Source organism: Rhinatrema bivittatum, chromosome 17 (genome assembly GCF_901001135.1).
Source record: "Rhinatrema bivittatum chromosome 17, aRhiBiv1.1, whole genome shotgun sequence".
Lineage (NCBI taxonomy): Eukaryota > Metazoa > Chordata > Amphibia > Gymnophiona > Rhinatrematidae > Rhinatrema > Rhinatrema bivittatum.
Window position 1 is genome coordinate 39,749,525 of NC_042631.1, and position 17,577 is coordinate 39,767,101.

General features: G+C 45.5%; 1 protein-coding gene across 1 annotated transcript in view; it reads left to right on the forward strand.

The window, feature by feature from the left end:
* LOC115079483 (mucin-5B-like) overlaps positions 1 to 17,577 on the forward strand; it is a 289,301-nt gene that overhangs the window by 112,798 nt on the left and 158,926 nt on the right. The window lies entirely within an intron of this gene.

A 17,577-nucleotide genomic window follows, 5' to 3' on the forward strand; every position in this document is an offset into this window, starting at 1 on the left:
GATGGAAATATGTGGAACCAGGAGCTGTAAACCTGCAATAGTGATCAATACAGCCTGCTGGGCAGCTGGCATTTCCTTCAAATGCAGCCTCTCACAGGTTTTGCAGGTTAAAAGGCAGCCTGAAAACGAGCCCCAGTTAGATCTGCCACTCATTGAGCCATACGGCCTGATTTTCAAAAGCATTTACACGCTCAAAACGGGGTTTTATGTATGTAAATGTGCTTTACCCTTGTAAGTGGGCTTTTGAATAATGCTACAATATATGCCATTGAATTGTCCATAGGATGTACCCTTGCAGGTGCACTTTAAGCATGTAAACAGCTTTTGAAAATTGTTACATTCATGCGCGTAACTCCTTTTGAATATTCACCTGATAGAGTATAACTTACAGGGTTTTACAGGGTCTGCCCATGCCCAGTAGCTGAATGCTGCAAATATTCACTTCAGCTATCCATGCTTAATATAGGAGTTACAAGGAACAAGTGAAAGAAAGATACTGAGAAGGAAAAAAGACACATGTGGAATAGAAAGCAGCAGAAAGAGCTTGGAACGACTGAGAGAATGGGACACGGGGCAGAATCTTCACAGGAGGAGACGCCCTTTTGTAAAGAGCCTGTTGCGCATTAGTTACATTTGAGTGCGTCTACCAATCCTCATAGTGCCAAGTGAAAGAACTCTAAACTCAGCCATTAATACCCACAATAAGATTTTTATGAATGAAAATGGAGGCTCTCTCTGATTAAGAGACATTACCCAGTTCAGTTGTTTTGCATTTACTAAGTAAAAATAAAAATTTTGGGAGTCCATTTTCAGCCGTTGTGTGGCTTGGCTAATTAGCTGGATTACCATAACCGGCTAACTAGCAGGGCACATTCAGTGGCACAGTCGCTCTGCTGAATATACCTGGCTATCTTCAAGTTAGCCGGTTATGTAAAAATGGCTAACTCTAGGACAGCCCTTCGGCCCGACTAGAGTTAGCCGCATAAGTTAAGCGGCTTCCTCTCCTCCCCAGAATGCCTTTTGCCCAACCATGGAACCCCCCTGCTTATCTGGCTAGAATTTAGCTGGATAAGGGCTGAATATAGCTAGGTAAGCCATTTAGACAGATAACGTAATAGTTATCTGTCTAAATGGATTTTGAATAAGACTTCTTTTTTTATTATATTATTATTTCTTCATGTCCTTGGCTCTTTTCACTTTGCTTTTAGTGGGGGAAGGGAGGGAAGGGCTGATTTAGTTAAAGTACCTTTTCCTCTTTTTAAATGCAGTAAATGCTGCTGGAAAGTTTGCCATATCTGAAGACTGTGGCTGGCCAGTTCATGGTACACTGCCTGCTGCAGCTTCTTCGTGACCCTGAGACTTCGTGCCCTGGTGGGTGCAGACAGGTGGAATGCAGTTGAAGTTTGAAAAAAAAAAAAGAATATTATCTTCATCATGAAAAAACATGAAATGGATGGACATTAATGAATTATGTACCTATTACTTTGAGAACTGGGCTGTAGTGTTAGCTCCCAAATCTGCAAGTTCCACAGCACATTTTTTGCACAAGCCTTTCTTGCTCTGTTTTCTTCCCCTCTGCCTGGAGTTGCAGGAAAATAAGGCCCCCGCAGAAAAGACCCAGTCTTTAGTTTGTGCAAGCAAACTGACTTGCAGGAGTTTTGCACTCCTTCACTCAGGCCTTAAACCTGACCCCCCCAAAGACCAGATTCCCCAAAGCTTTGTCCCATTCTTGTCCGTGGAAAAGAACCTGGATGAATCAGGCCCATAATGTTTCTAGACATCACGTAACCTCGTACCGGGGGTCATCCTGATTAGGCTGAAGGTTCTTTTTCAAGGCATAGTGGAACGGGGGGTGTGAATTCCATCACTGGGAAAGGTGGACCCAGACCCCTCTGTAGATGGAGTTAGCTCTCCTGGAAAGCTGCCTCAGAACGTGTTCTGCATTTGTCCTTATTTGCCAGGACTGGCACCTTGTAAAAGCTTCAAGCATCTAGACATAGGTTTTGCCTCCAAACAGTGCAGTGAATATTTACAGAAGTAGAAGATATTGACAGATCCCATCCATAAGAATTGTAACAGTGAAGACTGGCATTCCTATGTAACCCTCTTTTTGGGGCATATAAAACGATGGAGTGTCTGAAGCCACTTTTGGAGCCTCACACTAGTCTCTGGCGGGCTGGGCCTGGCACAGACACAAGGGCTGGATTTCTCAGGCTGGACAGCGAAAGCCACATTAAACTCTCCTTTCCCCTCTGTGACCCCCTTTCACTGTACCCCAACATCTTCCACTGACTGACAGATGCCCCCCATGAACCTATGGCTTGGGATTAGGAAGGGTCTCCCTGAAAGGTGTCTTCAAACAAGGAAACTTTTATTTTCTGTTCTGGGGTTTCCAACAGTCAATGAAAACATTCTAAAAATCACTGATTTCTCAAGGTTCGTAGGTTCTATACAACAGCGAGTTAGCAGCATCATGAATAAATAGCAACACACACCTCATTTAACCTTTTCCCGGGAAAGCATAACCTCTTTTCTAGGGCCAGTGGGCAAAATTTAGAGCTTGCTGCCCCCCCCCCCCCCTTTCCTGGGTCAAACACTCCCTACTTACAAAACAATTATGCATTTATAATAATTTTACATGAAAGGGCATGCAAAAGGTCTTCAGAGATAAAAATATCACTTATAACATGTATGTTATTTTTACATGCACTGCTGTGGTGCCAGCTAGAAAAACCTGCAGAAAAAAGTAAAAAGGACACTTGGAATTGATATTAGGCCCATTGAAATATTTGTTGGGTGTGGACTTGGCCCTCAGAAAGTCTGTATTATGATTATTGTAAACCTCCCACCAAAACAGCACTAACTACCAGCAGTCAAGCAGTAATAACTCTACCTATGAAAAAGCAGATATTATACTAGGGCCTAGCACATCAATATGCCTCCTATTAGGACAATAGAACAAGACAGGTTTTTATAGATCCCTATACAGAAATTACAAGCTAGCAGAATATCTCACTTCAGTCATACATGCAGAACACAGATGACCGACACCAAACTATAAATAGAAACTTGTAGCCAAAACCTGAACTGCAAACCACAAAAACCAGACTCTCTATGCGTTGCAATAATGGAAAAACAGAAACATCACCATTCATCATTAAACAATAAAATCAAGAAATATAAATTAGCAACAGAGTAAAACCATACTAATGAAAAGAAAGGAAAATCAGTTCTTACTTGCTAATTTTTGTTCCTGTAGTACCACAGATAAGTCTAGAATCCTGAGTTTTGCCTCTCTTTCAGCAGGTGGAGACAGAGAAAGTTTTGTTGACACTGGCATATAACCTGGTGTGCCACCTGCAGTCATTCAGTATTGACCTGTACCCATGCCAAGATACTACTGAACATAAACTCATCCTTCATAACACGTCCCCCTGAACATGCAGTAGAATGAGTAATCCCATAATGGAAACGATCCTTTCCAACCTTAACAGAAGAAACCAAACCTGCGCCTTTCTTCAGGCTATATACAATAACAGATTGAGCGGACTCGTCCATTCTCTTCCCCCCCAATTGGGCGGGACTCTGGACTGATCTATGGTTCTACAGGAATGAAAATTAGTAAGTGAGAACCAATTTTTCTTTCTCTGAACGTACCCAGATTTGTCCAGACTCCTGGGATGTTCCAAAGCTTCCCTAAACAGGGTGGGACTGCGAGAGTCCCATTCAGAGTACACTTTCTCCAAAGCCCATGGCATCTGGACCCTGGACATACAAACGATAATATCTGGCAAAAGTGTTCAATGACGTCCCAGTAGCTGCCCTACAAATCTTTTGTGGCAACACCTGCTGACATTTGGCCCAGGATGCCACTTGCAATCAGGAACCGTGTGACAGACAAAAACTATTAGTGATCTCTAGATACCGAAACACCACCCAGTTCCAAAAGTCTCAACTCTGTTGCGAGAGGTGTCTTTGCATCCAGAGCCATAAGGTCAGTAGTGCCACCGACTGATTCATATGAAAGAATCTCTGCATGATAGAGCTTATAGCTCCAAAATCGGAACAAATTACCACCAAGAAAACAACCTTTAAAGTAATAACCTTCACAGCCGCTCTTTGGATTGGTTCAAATGGAGCCGAGCCCTAACCCTTTGAGAACCAAGTTAAGTCTCCAGGAGGGGCACAATTTCCAGGCTGGGGGGGGGGCCGTAAATGCTGCTCCCCCCTGGAGAAAACGTACCACATCCAAATGTGCAGCCAAGGCAACCCCCTGGACTTTGCCTCTAAGGCAGCCCAAAGCCTCCACCTGGACTCCAGGAGAGTTAAAAGCCAAACTTTTCACAAGTCCCTGTTGCAAAAAAGACAAAATGTGTGTAACTGACGCTTGAGTTAGGATCAACTTCCTGCTCTACACACCATGCTTCAAAGACTCCACACACCCTCACATAAGCCAAGGACATTGAGGTCTTTCTAGCTTGCAACAGGGTGGAGATGACATCCTTGGGATATCCTTAGGCCCTCATATGCTGCCTCTTAAAAGCCAAGCCATGAGACAGAAGCAAGCCACCTGATCTGAAAATATGGGACCTTGGCACAAGAGGTTGGGGAGATAAGTGAGACGCAATGGTCCATCCACCGCGATATTGACTAAATCTGCAAACCAAGGAGGCAGAGGCCACTCCGGGACCATGAGAATCACCTCTCCAGGATGAACCTCTATTCACCTGAACACATGCTCACCAGCCACAAATGTGTCTCTGTAACTTGTCGATTTGCTCCATCATGTACAAACACGCCCCCCTCAGGAACTCCAACATCTGGGAAGGAGCTAGCTGACTCTTGGACAGATTCACAATCTAACCCAGGGAACGTAGATGCTGCAATACCACTGCCTCCGCCTGCTTGCATAAAACCTCTGACTTTGCCTGGATAAGCCAATCATCTAGGTATGGGTGCACCAAAATGCCCTCCCTCCTGAGAGCAGCCGCCACCACCACCATCACCTTGATAAAAGTTCTTGGGGCCATCGCCAAACTGACAAGCAAGGCACAAAACTGAAAATGCGTCCCGAGAATTATGAACCTCAAAAAAACTTTGATGGTCTGGTCGAATTGCTATGTGCCAGAAAGCTTTGTTCAAATTCAGAGATGCTAGAAGCTCCCCCTTGTGCACCGCTGCATTCACTGAATGTAGAATCTCCATCTGAAAATGAGGAACTTTGAGAACATAAGAACATTCAACCTTAAATCCTTCATTACCAACACAACTAAAGAATGCTATTTCAAACTCCAAGTGCTAAAAAATCTTAAACCCCTTCTTCACTTCAGTGACTTCCGGCTAGTAGTCCAGTCCATAATTCTGTCTAAGCTGGACTACTGCAACTCTCTACTGCTAGGCCTTCCAGCCTTATCCACAAGACCTTTACAGATGGTGCAGAATGCCGCAGCGAGACTACTCACTAACACAAATAAAAGAGCCCACATAACACCTATTCTTCACAGCCTTCATTGGCTTCCTATAAAAGCTAGAATCACCTACAAGACTTTATCAATGATCCACAAGGATATCATGGGCATTGCCCACCTAAATCTAAACTCACGACTCCGCCCTCACACTTCACAAAGACCCATCAGGCACAACTACAAAGGCTCCTTATATGCTCCCCCGATCAAAACCAAACGAACAAAACGAGTACTCTCCACAGCCGGGCCCACCCTCTGGAACTCATTACCGCCGGATCTTCGCCAAGAGACTTGTCATCCAACTTTTAAGAAAAACCTAAAAACGTGGCTTTTCAGGCAAGCCTACACAGAATCACAAGATCACTCCGACACCGGTCAAAGAGAAAAATAGTCCAACATCAGATCCTCGATCAGCCATACTCCCCTCCAGATCTAACCACGTCAGATCTGAACAACACACCTGTTTAAGACTCCTTCTCTGATTATCAGTCTCCTTTTACTCATGCACTACTCGGACTCTGCACAGCAACAAGGTCTATGTACCCACATATCACTATTTAGACTACCCCTCTAATTATTCAAGATATATACTCATGCCTTAAACATCCTTTGTATTTATCCACGTCCTGTTGACGAGTTATTAGTATTATTATAGTCTATGTAATATTTAAATTTGTATTATTTATTTATATTTTATATGATATGTTATATGTTATATGTTACTCATATGTTAAGAAACGCTGTTTAATGTAACGCCTTTATTGCGACAGTTTTGTTCTATGTAAACCGACCTGATTCGATACTTGTATTGAGAATGCCGGTATATAAAAATCCTAAATAAATAAATAAATAACATAAGAAATTGCCATGCTGGGTCAGACCAAGGGTCCATCAAGTCCAGCATCCTGTTTCTAACAGAGGCCAAACCAGGCCACAAGAACCTGGCAATTACCTAAACACTAAGAAGATCCCATGCTACTGATGCAATTAATAGCAGTGGCTATTCCCTAAGTAAACTTGATTAATAGCCGTTAATGGACTTCTCCTCCAAGAACTTATCCAAACCTTTTTTGAACCCAGCTACACTAACTGCACTAACCACATCCTCTGGCAACAAATTCCAGAGCTTTATTGTGTGTTGAGTGAAAAAGAATTTTCTCCAATTAGTCTTAAATGTGCTACTTGCTAACTTCATGGAATGCCCCCTAGTCCTATTATTCGAAAGTGTAAATAACTGATTCAATCTACTCGTTCAAGACCTCTCATTATATTAAAGATTTCTATCATATCCCCCCCTCAGCCATCTTCTCCAAGCTGAACAGCTCTAACCTTTTCAGCCTTTCCTCATAGGGGAGCTGTTCCATCCCCTTTATCATTTTGGTTGCCCTTCTCTGTACCTTCTCCATCGCAACTATATCTTTTTTGAGATGCGGCAACCAGAATTGTACACAGTATTCCAGGTGCAGTCTCACCATGGAGCAATATTGAGCCATTATGACATTTTCTGTTTTATTAACCATTCCCTTCCTATTAATTCCTAATAATTCCTAACATTGCTTTTTAAACTGCTGCAGCACACTGAGCCGACGATTTTAAAGTATTATCCACTATGATGCCTAGATCTTTTTCCTGGGTGGTAGCTCCTAATATGGAACCTAACATCGTGTAACTACAGCAAGGGTTATTTTTCTCTATATGCAACATGTTGCACTTGTCCACATTACATTTCATCTACCATTTGGATGCCCAATCTTCCTGTCTTGCAAGGTCCTCCTGTAATGTATCATAATCTGCTTGAGATTTAACTACTCTGAATAATTTTGTATCATCCGCAAATTTTATAACCTCACTCATCATATTCCTTTCCAGATCATTTAAATATATATTGAAAAGCACCTGTCCCAGTACAGATACCTGAGGCACTCCACTGTTCACCCTTTTTCACTTTCTTCAGATTCAAGATTGGGCAGAAGATCCCTCCCTTCTTTGGAACCACAAAGTAAATGGAGCATTTTCCCATCCCCCGCTCCCCCACGGGAATGGGAACGATGGCACCCAGCATCCGTAGACAGTCAATGGTCTCCCAAACCACCCGCCAATTGTTTGCGTATGCACAATGAGACACCATGAACCAATCTTTCAGCAGGCATGCAAACACTAAAGCATAGCCTTGTTTTATTACACTTAGGTCCCATTGATCTGACATAATCTTGGCACATTCTTCAAAGAAAAGAGTCAACCAACACCCTATAACCGGGACCAAGGAATGAGCCTGCCTCGCTTCATTGGGCGGACTTGGAACCTGATGGTCCGTAGCTGGAGCCATCTCTGGCTGGCTTTTGGTCTTGAAAGGACTGGTACCAGGACCCTTGTCTTTGGGCCCCTTTAGAAGCCCCACTCGGCCAAAACAGCCGATTCTCCCTAAAGCGAGGATGCGTGGAAAAATACCCTTAGCTGCTCTGTAGCTTGTTCTCTGGCAACCTACGTCCTCGCTCAGGAATTGTATCAGCTCCTCCAAGTCTTTACCAAACAGCTCTTTATGTCAGAAACAATATCCAAGCATCTGAGCTGCAAGGAAGATGGGGCAAAGAAGAAGCACTATGGGCCGACCTAAAAAAAGATGATGGGACTTCTGTTTCTATTGGAGTAGTTTACAGGCCCCCAAATCAAATGGAAGAGCTTGACAAATATCTAGTTGAAGACATCCAAAAGATGGGAAAGAAGAGAGAAGTGTTGATTGTTGAAGATTTTAATTTGCCGGATGTAGACTGAAGAATCTCCTCTGCAGAATCTAACAGTAGTAGAGAGATAGTGGATGCCCTGCAAGGGGCTCTGTTCAAATAAATGGTAATGGAACCCATGAGGAAGGGAGCTATACTTGACTTAATTCGCTCTAATGGAGATAATGTCTCTAATGTCCAGGTGAGTGCCCACCTCAGCACCAGTGATCTTCATACAGTATGGTTTCATATCACAAATCAGATACAGAGAAGTAACACGAAGACTTGAGTTTTGCAGTTCAAAAACATGGACTTTGATGAAATGGGGAAGTACCTGGAGGAAGAACTAGAAGGCTGGGAGAACGTGAGAGATGTGGAACAACAGTTGACCAAACTAAAAGGAGCAATTACCAAGCAACTAATCTATATGTTAGGTTTCATTTTTCTCTTGCTTTTCTTTACTTTTCTATCTGGTTCTCAAAGAAGGTGGCTGACAAAATAAAAGCTAAAAGAACAGCGTTCAAGAAATATAAAGAATCCCAAAGAGAGGAACACAAGGAAGAATATCTGGTGGAAGTGAAGGAGACGAAGAAAGCAATCAAGAAAGTGAGAATTCAAGTGGAAGAAAGGATTGCCAAAGAGGTAAAGTGAGGTGACAACATTTTTCAGATACATCAGTGAAAGGAGAAAAGTCCAAAGTGGTATACTGAAATAGAAAGGTGAAAAGGATCAATGGGTGGAGACAGATGAAGAAATGACAGAAATAATAAACGAATACTTCAGTTCGGTATTCATTAAAGAAGACCCCGGAGAAGGACCAACACTAGTTAACAAGAAACTGGAGGGAAGTGGAAGGGATGAAACTTCGTTAATGGAAGGGAATGTATGGGAAGAGCTAGGAAAACTGAAGCTGGTCAAAGCCATGGGGCCTGATGAGGTTCATCCCAGGATACTGAGGGAGCTCAGAGATGTGCTGGTGGCTCCACTGTGTGACCTGTTCAATAGCTCCCAGGAAACGGGAGTAGTGCCGAGTGATTGGAGAAGAGCGACGGTGGTCCCACTTCACAAGAGCAGCAGCAGACAGGAGGCTGGAAACTACAGGCCGGTTAGCCTCACCTCGGTGGTGGGAAAGGTAATGGAGTCGCTGCTGAAGGAAAGAATTGTGAACTATCTACAAGCAGCAGAATTGATGGACCAGAGGCAGCATGGTTTCACCAAGGGAAGGTCCTGTCAGACAAATCTGATCAACTTTTTTGATTGGGTGACTAAGGAATTGGATTGAGGAAGAGCACTCAATGTCATCTACTTGGATTTTAGCAAAGCTTTTGATACGGTCCTGCACAGGAGGCTGGTGAATAAAATGAGAAACTTAGGAGTGAGTGCCAAGGTGGCCTGGATTGAAAATTGGTTGACGGGCAGAAGACAATTTGTGATGGTAAATGAAACTTACTCTGAAGAGAGAGCGGTATTAAGCGGAGTGCCACAAGGATCGGTGTTGGGACTGGTCATGTTCAATATTTTTGTGAGTGACATTGCGGACGGGATAGAAGATAAGGTTTATCTTTTTGCGGATGACACTAAGATCTGCAACAGAGTGGACACGCAGGAAGGAGTGGAGAGAATGAGACGGGATTTAAGGAAGCTGGAAGAGTGGTCGAAGATATGGCACCTGAGATTCAATGCCAAGAAGTGTAGAGTCATGCATGTGGGGTGTGGAAATAAAAAAAAACTGTATTTGATGGAGGGTGAAGGGCTGGTGTGCACGGAGCAGGAGAGAGACATTGGGGTGATAGTGTCTAATGATCTGAAGTCGGCGAAACAATGTGATAAGGCGATAGCTAAAGCCAGAAGAATGCTGGGCTGCATAGAGAGAGGAATATCGAGTAAGAAAAGGGAAGTAATTATCCCCTTGTACAGGTCCTTGGTGAGGCCTCACCTGGAGTACTGTGCTCAGTTCTGGAGACCGTATCTCCGAAGGGACAGAGACAGGATGGAGGCGGTCCAGAGTAGAGCGACCAAAAAGGTGGAAGGTCTTCATCGAATGACTTATGAGGAGAGATTGAAGAATCTAAATATGTACACTCTGGAGGAAAGGAGGAGCAGAGGTGATATGATACAGACTTTCAGATACTTGAAAGGTTTTAATGATCTAAAGACAATGACAAACCTTTTCCACTGGAAAAAAAATCAGCAGAACCAGGGGTCACGATTTGAAACTCCAGGGAGGAAGACTCCGAACCAATGTCAGGAAATATTTCTTCACGGAGAGGGTGGTGGATGCCTGGAAGGCCCTTCCAGAGGAAGTGGTGAAGATCAAAACTGTGAAGGACTTCAAAGGGGCGTGGGAAAAACCCTGTGGATCCATAAAGTCTAGAGGATGTGAATGAAGAGAAGAGGCATGGGGGTAGCTTGCGGGAATGACAGCTACTACCTGGAGATTAATACCCTTATTCAATAAACATACTCACTGTCAATGCGACTCCAGCATTGCTCTATGCTTCAACAGCAAGAGGAAATGTGGTAAAAAGGATTTGCATTCACAAAAAAAACGAGGAGTAGCCTGCTTGTTGCGGAGGTTACTACCCCAAGCCAAATAAGTCTGATACTTCACTTTCAATGCATATCCAGCATAGCTCTCTGCTTCAACGGCAGGGGGGGAAAGGAAAAGAGGATTTATATTCAGGCAACAACCAACAAGGACTGAATTACATAGTCTGGGTAAACAAATAATTATGGATGTAGCTTACGTGTTACGGTGGTTACTACCCCAAATCAGTTAAGCCTGATACTTCACTTGGAATACATATCCAGCGCAACTCACTGCTTCATGGCAGGGGGAATAAAGAAAAGAGGAATTATATTAAGACGACAACCATCAAGGACTGAATGGCACAGGCTGGGTAAACAAATAAGCGTGGGAGTAGCTTGCTTATTGCAGCAGTCACTACTCCTAACCGATTAAGCTAGATACTTCACTTAGATGCAGCTCCAGCACTGCTCTCCTCATCAATGGTGGGGGTGGAAGGTAACTAGAACAAAAAAGTTACTAATAAGGGCCAAGCGTAACAGATAAATATGAAAAAAAAAAAAAAAGAGTGAAAGCTTGCTGGACAGACTGGATGGGCCGTTTGGTCTTCTTCTGCCGTCATTTCTGTTTCTATGTTTCATTTTCCCCTTAAAGAGCAATGCCCCTTGTTGAGATTTAGACCAAACATCTGCCGAGCAGTTTCTCAACCAAAGGAGCCACCTGGCTGAGATCGGATGATGTCATATAAGGCATCCACTCCATAGTTCATTATGGCTTCCATCTGCTTGATCTGATTGGCTTTTGAATCAGACAGCACTTTCCAGCCGTTTGGCTCGTTTGGCCTCTGATGCTGACAGTGCTTAGCAGACTGCAACTGCTGAACCCAGCATAGCCCAGCCTGAAGCATAAAACTGCTGCACACTGCAGACCAAATGCTAGGCAGTCTACCCAAATATCTTTTTGAGATGGACCTCCAACTTCCTGTCCTGCATGTCCTTTAATGCCGCCGAACCAGCCACAGGAATAGTCGTCTTCCATATAACAGCTGCCACTGAGGCATCTATCTTTGGAGTTGCTGCAGCTACCAAAGTGCCCTCTGGTAACAGATACAGCTTTTCTATAGCTCTGCTAACCTTCAGACCAGTCTCAGGAGTCTCCCACTCCCAGAACACTAGCTTCTTCCCGACTGATGGAAAAGAAAGGCCTTTGCTGGTCCTCGTAAGTCCTCCATGACTGAATCCACCTTCTCATGAGCAGAATCTTCTCATGTTTCCTTAATTCCCAGTTGCTTCAGCACAAACAAAATCAATGGCCACAACTTTTCTCTGCGGAAAAGACAAACCACCTGGGGATCATCCCCATCCACAATCTGTGCTTGCCCTTGCCCCTCATCCGAGCCTTGACAGTCTGCAAAATAGTCCAGTACCGGAGGGTCCTCCACCAGAGGGTCCCTGACTTCCGACTCTCCTGAGGGGCTGCTCAAGTCCTCTAAATGTTCAGAGTTCACCGAACTCTGGTGGCTGCCCTAGCCCCGGCTATTCTGGGTCATTTGAAAGGACTCGGCCCCTGAGGCTCCTCACGTGCAGGAAATCAGTGCCCCACAGCTTTCCTGGCTAGATATGCTTTGTGAAGCAAAAGCACGAAGTCCAGTGAAAAACTTGCTGAGTCCTCAGAATCCTGTCACCGAGAGAGAGGTTCCCGAGCTCCCTGAATCTCCATAGGTCTTCTAACAACTGGAAACAGGGGAAGGGCTTCCTCTCCCCTCGCAGCCTTAGTCGCCACTGTAAGCAAATTCAAAATGGCTGCTGTTCCCGAGTGAACCGGGAAGGGGCTGGCTGCAGCATCGGCCTCACCCACGGTCCCTGCAGCAGCCTGATGCCTCCCCAATGCCTTCACCAGCATTCCTGAGCTGCCCTGTTCCCCAGAGAGGGCAGCTGAAACAAAGGCTGGTCTGAACGTGCCATGAGCGCGCGTCTCCCTGCACATGAAACGGCGGCTGCCACGAGGGATGGCTCCAGACGTGCACCAACACTGCTGCTGAGAGGACGTCGAGGAAGCAAAAACAAAAATGACTCTGCCCGCTACTTCCTACTCTGCCTTGTGAGCCAAGCGCTCCGACAGAGAAGCCAAGAGAAACTACCTTTCCTGCTTTTTTCTTTTTTAAAATTTTAATAGAACACATTTTTAACAGACCAGATTTTCTGAAGATCAACAGCAGGCTCTGGGTGTCCTCGGGAGGGGGAGGAAACCTGCATCACCAATTGTCTACCCTTAACAGCGAAAAGGATTGAGGTAAAGAAGGGTTCCCAAGGTCCTGCTCGACCGCCTCAAAACCAGAAGGGCTGGTCCCACCGGGACCTGCCAACATTCTGGGAGGTAACTTTTCCACTCCTATTCTTGCTTTTTCTTTCTTTTATTCCTTTTTTTTTTTTTTTAAACTACTCCTCAGACTGTAAGTTTTGCACTGCCAGGTTATATGCCAGTGTTAGCGAAATGTTTTCTGTCTCCATCTGCTGGACGGGAGGCAAAAGCCAGGGGTCTGGACTGATCTGGGTAGGTACAGGGAATAAATATTTCATAACAGCTGACGAATAGAACATCCAGTAATTTAAAAGCTATACAAATTTTCCAAATACCAATTAACTACTTAAAAGCAGACATATCAGTCACCACCAAATAGTTACAATTTATAAAGATAACCCCCCCCTCCCCCCCGCTGTCCATATCTGGGATCTTTTGAATTCCAAACTCCCTGAGATTGTTGTAGATTAGCAAGGGGAAAGGAGAGGAGTTGTTTGTCATAAACTTTATCCTCTCTCTCATATGTACACACATGCTTGCTCTGATACATACATACATATACCCTGTCCCTCATACATGCACACACACAGACATATACCCTCTCTCTTATACATACACACATGCTCTCCCTCATATACACACACACAAACATGCTCTCTCACTCACTGCCCCTCCCCTAGCAGCACAAGGCCAACAGCAACAGCCTTATTCTTCAGTTCCCACAGCCCATGGTGCTCTTCCTCTTTCTTCAGGCCTGCGGGGGTCAGGCTCGGCGCCACCAGGTGCACAAACTGTGCAATTGCATGGGGAGGCTTATCCAGTGGGGTGGCACTGGGAGCAGGGAGAGGCCCATGTTGCCGTCGGTGGACCTGTTCCCATCGGCGGCACCATGGGCCTCTACTTCTGCCACTGGGATCAGGTCCACCGGCAGCAGAAGGAAATGTCACATCCAGGTGCTCCTCCTCTTTCCTGCCTGCACGGCCCCGGAAGAAAAATGTTGTCGAGCCGCCCAGGCAGGAAGGAGGCAGAGCATCGGCTACTGCAGAAGAGGAGCAGAGTTTGTGTCAGGGCCACCGCGAGATGGGATCCCACCTCGTGGCGGCCCAAGAAGAGGAGGCCCAGCAGCAGGGCCACTGCGGATCCTACCTTGTGGCAGCCCAAGAAGAGGAGGCCTGGCAATGGGGCCACTGCATATCCCATCTCGCGGTGGCCTGAGAAGAGTGGGATCACTGCGGAACCCACCCCACAGCAACCCACAAGTGGAAGCCCAGAGGTGAGATTGAGGCTGAGGCCCTGTAGAGTGTATGTATATGTGTGAGAATGAGTTGAGAGCTTGAGTGTGTGTGAGAGAGAGTGAATTGAGAGATTGTGTGTGGGAATGAGAGCCTGAATGATTGAAGAGACAGCATGTGGCAACCTGTGATTGTGTGTGTGTTTGTGTGAGAAGCCTGTGTGTGAGAGTGAGAAGCCTGTATCTGTGAGTGAGATAGCATTTAAAAGAGAGAGCATTTTAGAGTGAAAGTTGTGAGTGTGTGTATGTGAGACTGCATGTGTGCTCTCTTTCTCTTTCACATACATTGGCCTGTGCCAATGTATGTGAAAGAGAGCAAGTGAGAGATCCTGAATGTGTGTTTGAGGGAAGAAGGAAAGAAGACAAGTAGATAGAGAAGAAACAGAAAAAAAGAGATCCCTGTAAAAGGAATTGGCAAAAGACCAAGAAAGAGAAGGTGGGAAAAAAGCTTGTGACCAACTGATTAGAAAACTAAGATCAGACAGCAAAGGTTAAAAAAACCCAAAAAACAATCATTTTTAAATTTTTAGGGATTGGCATAAGGGAATGTGCAAGAGTAGCACTTTCTCTATGCCAATCTTGCAATATACGAGATCAGCATAGAGGAAGTGGAAGCCCACAAATATTTAATACCGTGGGGCCTGCACAGAGCAGCCAGCAGAATGGGCTTCAGTGCCAGTAACAACGATCGACACCTCCCCAATAGCCACATGGCAGCAGTAATAGCAGCAGCAGAGGAACGAGAGAGGCTCCAAGGCTGTTGGCAAAAGAAAGAGAGGAGGTCTGCCTTCAGTATGCGCATGTGTATGAATGCTTGGAGGGGTTGTGTGTGTGTGTGTGTGTGTGAGCGTGCGAGAGAGAGAGAGGGAGAATGAGTGCTACAGGTGGATTCCAACCTGCCAGCAGCTGAAATGAAGATGAGGGCCTGATGCTGCTGGTAGATCCCAACCAAAAGAGCTGGAGATGCCTGTGGGTTTGTCTGAGAGGGAGCGTATGTGTGTATGAGCTTGTGTGTGTGTGTGTGTGTGTGTGTATATATATAAGAAAGAGAGGAGAAAGTTTGTGCATCCCTCTCTCACTAATCCATGATAATCTCAGGGTGACTGGAAATCAAAGTTCCCAGGTATGGAGACTAGAGCGTGAATTTTTAAAATCCTTTTTAGTTTTCTTTTTCAGATGTTATTTGATGTCTGCTGTTTTGAAATATTTTATTGGTGTTTGGGACATTTAAAAAAACTTGTATATGAGTTTTTAATTATTTGATCTTTTATTCATCAATTTTTAAAAAATATTAGTATGTTTTTAGTATTATGATTATGCATTCATTTTATTTCTCGACTTTGATGTTTGAGGAAATAGGTGGGCATGCGCCTTCATGGCCAGAGCCCACTTGTAACCGAAGCGCTGGACACAAGATAGAGGGGGGGGGGGTGAGCATACGGCGCGGCGGTAAGGCGGCCACTGTGTGGCCCGATGCCTCCACTCCCCCAGCTTGGGAACGCGTCATCGCGGGCGGGGGTGGGGTGGGGGGGGGGCGGAACGGCAGCACGGGTTGATGACGTCAGCGGCCCTTTAAAGGGCCACGACGGAGGCCATGCGGCCCTTTTTTGCCTAGCCGGCAAGCCATCCACCCCCCCTCTATTAAGTTATCGGGATAAGGGAGTTTTTGTCTGTTTAATGGTTGGAATGTCGAAAGAGCGGCATAGTTATACTGCAAGGTTAATCGTAAGTGAACAAATCACAGTGTATCTGTAAAAGCATGTTACAACATGATAAGCTGTTTGACAGTAAACACGTTAGTGAGTATACGTCGACAAATGTATGATTGGGGTTAATGTCGTAGCTTAGAGGGAGGGGGCCGGTTACCCGGGCCAGTGGGGCATCTTGCAAGTGGTGCCGGTGGCATCACAGGATGGCTTGGCAGCCAATCAGTGCCTTGGGCGGCCCAAAGAGAGGGCAGAGCATGCGCCAATGGTTGGGGTCCCCTTGCTTGGGGACAAGGCGGAGGGCCCCATGGAGCATGGCTGCCCTGCTTGGTCCTTCTGGCAGGCAGCAGCGGAGGCACATACCGGCTCGGTTACCATGTGTTAGCTTTTAATAATGTGTTAAATAAAGCTGTGGCCTTATTATTCCGATAACAGTTCTGGTGTTTCTTTGTTTAACGGATGATGTATGCATAAATATGCTCAATAAGGTAAAAGGGGGGATGGGTGGAAGGGATGCCAGCGACTTGAGGTTACGGTTGTGGCTGCTAGCGTTATGGTGATGGTTCTGTTTTTTCATTGTTGCACTGCATAGAGTGTCTGGCTTCTTGCGGTTTCCAGTTCAGTTTTTGTCTGCTCGATTGTATTTCTCTATTCTGTATTTGGTGAGGGTCTGTTTATGTTCTGTATGTACGACTGAGGTGAGGCATTCTCCTAATAGGAAGTGTATTAGTGTATTCAGGCTTTCAGAGGGTCAAGCCCACACCCAACACACATCACAATAGACCTAATACCATATGGGTTCCAAGTGTTATTTTTTGCAGGGATTTCTGGTTGGCATCACAGCAGTGCATGTAAATATAATGTAAGGGATATTTTACCTCAGAATACTGTACTTTGATTTTTTAAATGTAAAATATAAATTCATAGCCCTTCAGTGTGTATGGTATGGGGGGGCATTGTGCAAGGCTATAAGATTTGCCTTGGGCACCTAATACCCTTGTACCAGCCATGGGTTTGGGGGGGGGGGGGGCAGTTTTTAAAGTTTGTATCACTGAAGGGAGCTGGGTGTTAATTGGTGGGCCCGGGACAGAGAAAGCATGAATGGAGTGGGGGGGGGGGGCAGCACAGTAATTGTTTGCACAGGGCAGCAAAAAACTAGCACCGGCCCTGGTGGGGGCTGATGGTTCTCTGTCTCCTTCGCAGCTTCCTACAGCTGAGCGGGAGGAGAGGCGGGGACCGAGACTGACGTTACAGCTTTCTGAGTGGGCGGGGCCATGCTACTTGGCTGCCGCTGCTCCTCCTGCTCTTCATTGCTGTGCGGCCCTGGCCAGTACTTTCTCTCTTTTTTGTGGTGAGGATCTACTCTTCTTCCCACCTTCGTTGACATCGGCATGGTCTCTCTTCCTTCGCACCCGCGTGGGACTGCACTGTGGTGCTTTCTCTTCCAGCCATGCAGGCAAGAAGGAGAGACTATGTCGATGCTGCCCCCCCCGACCTGTGGCACTCCAGGCAGTCGCCTAGTGCTTCCACCAGCCCTGCTCTTTTCTCTTCTTCCATTCTAGCACAT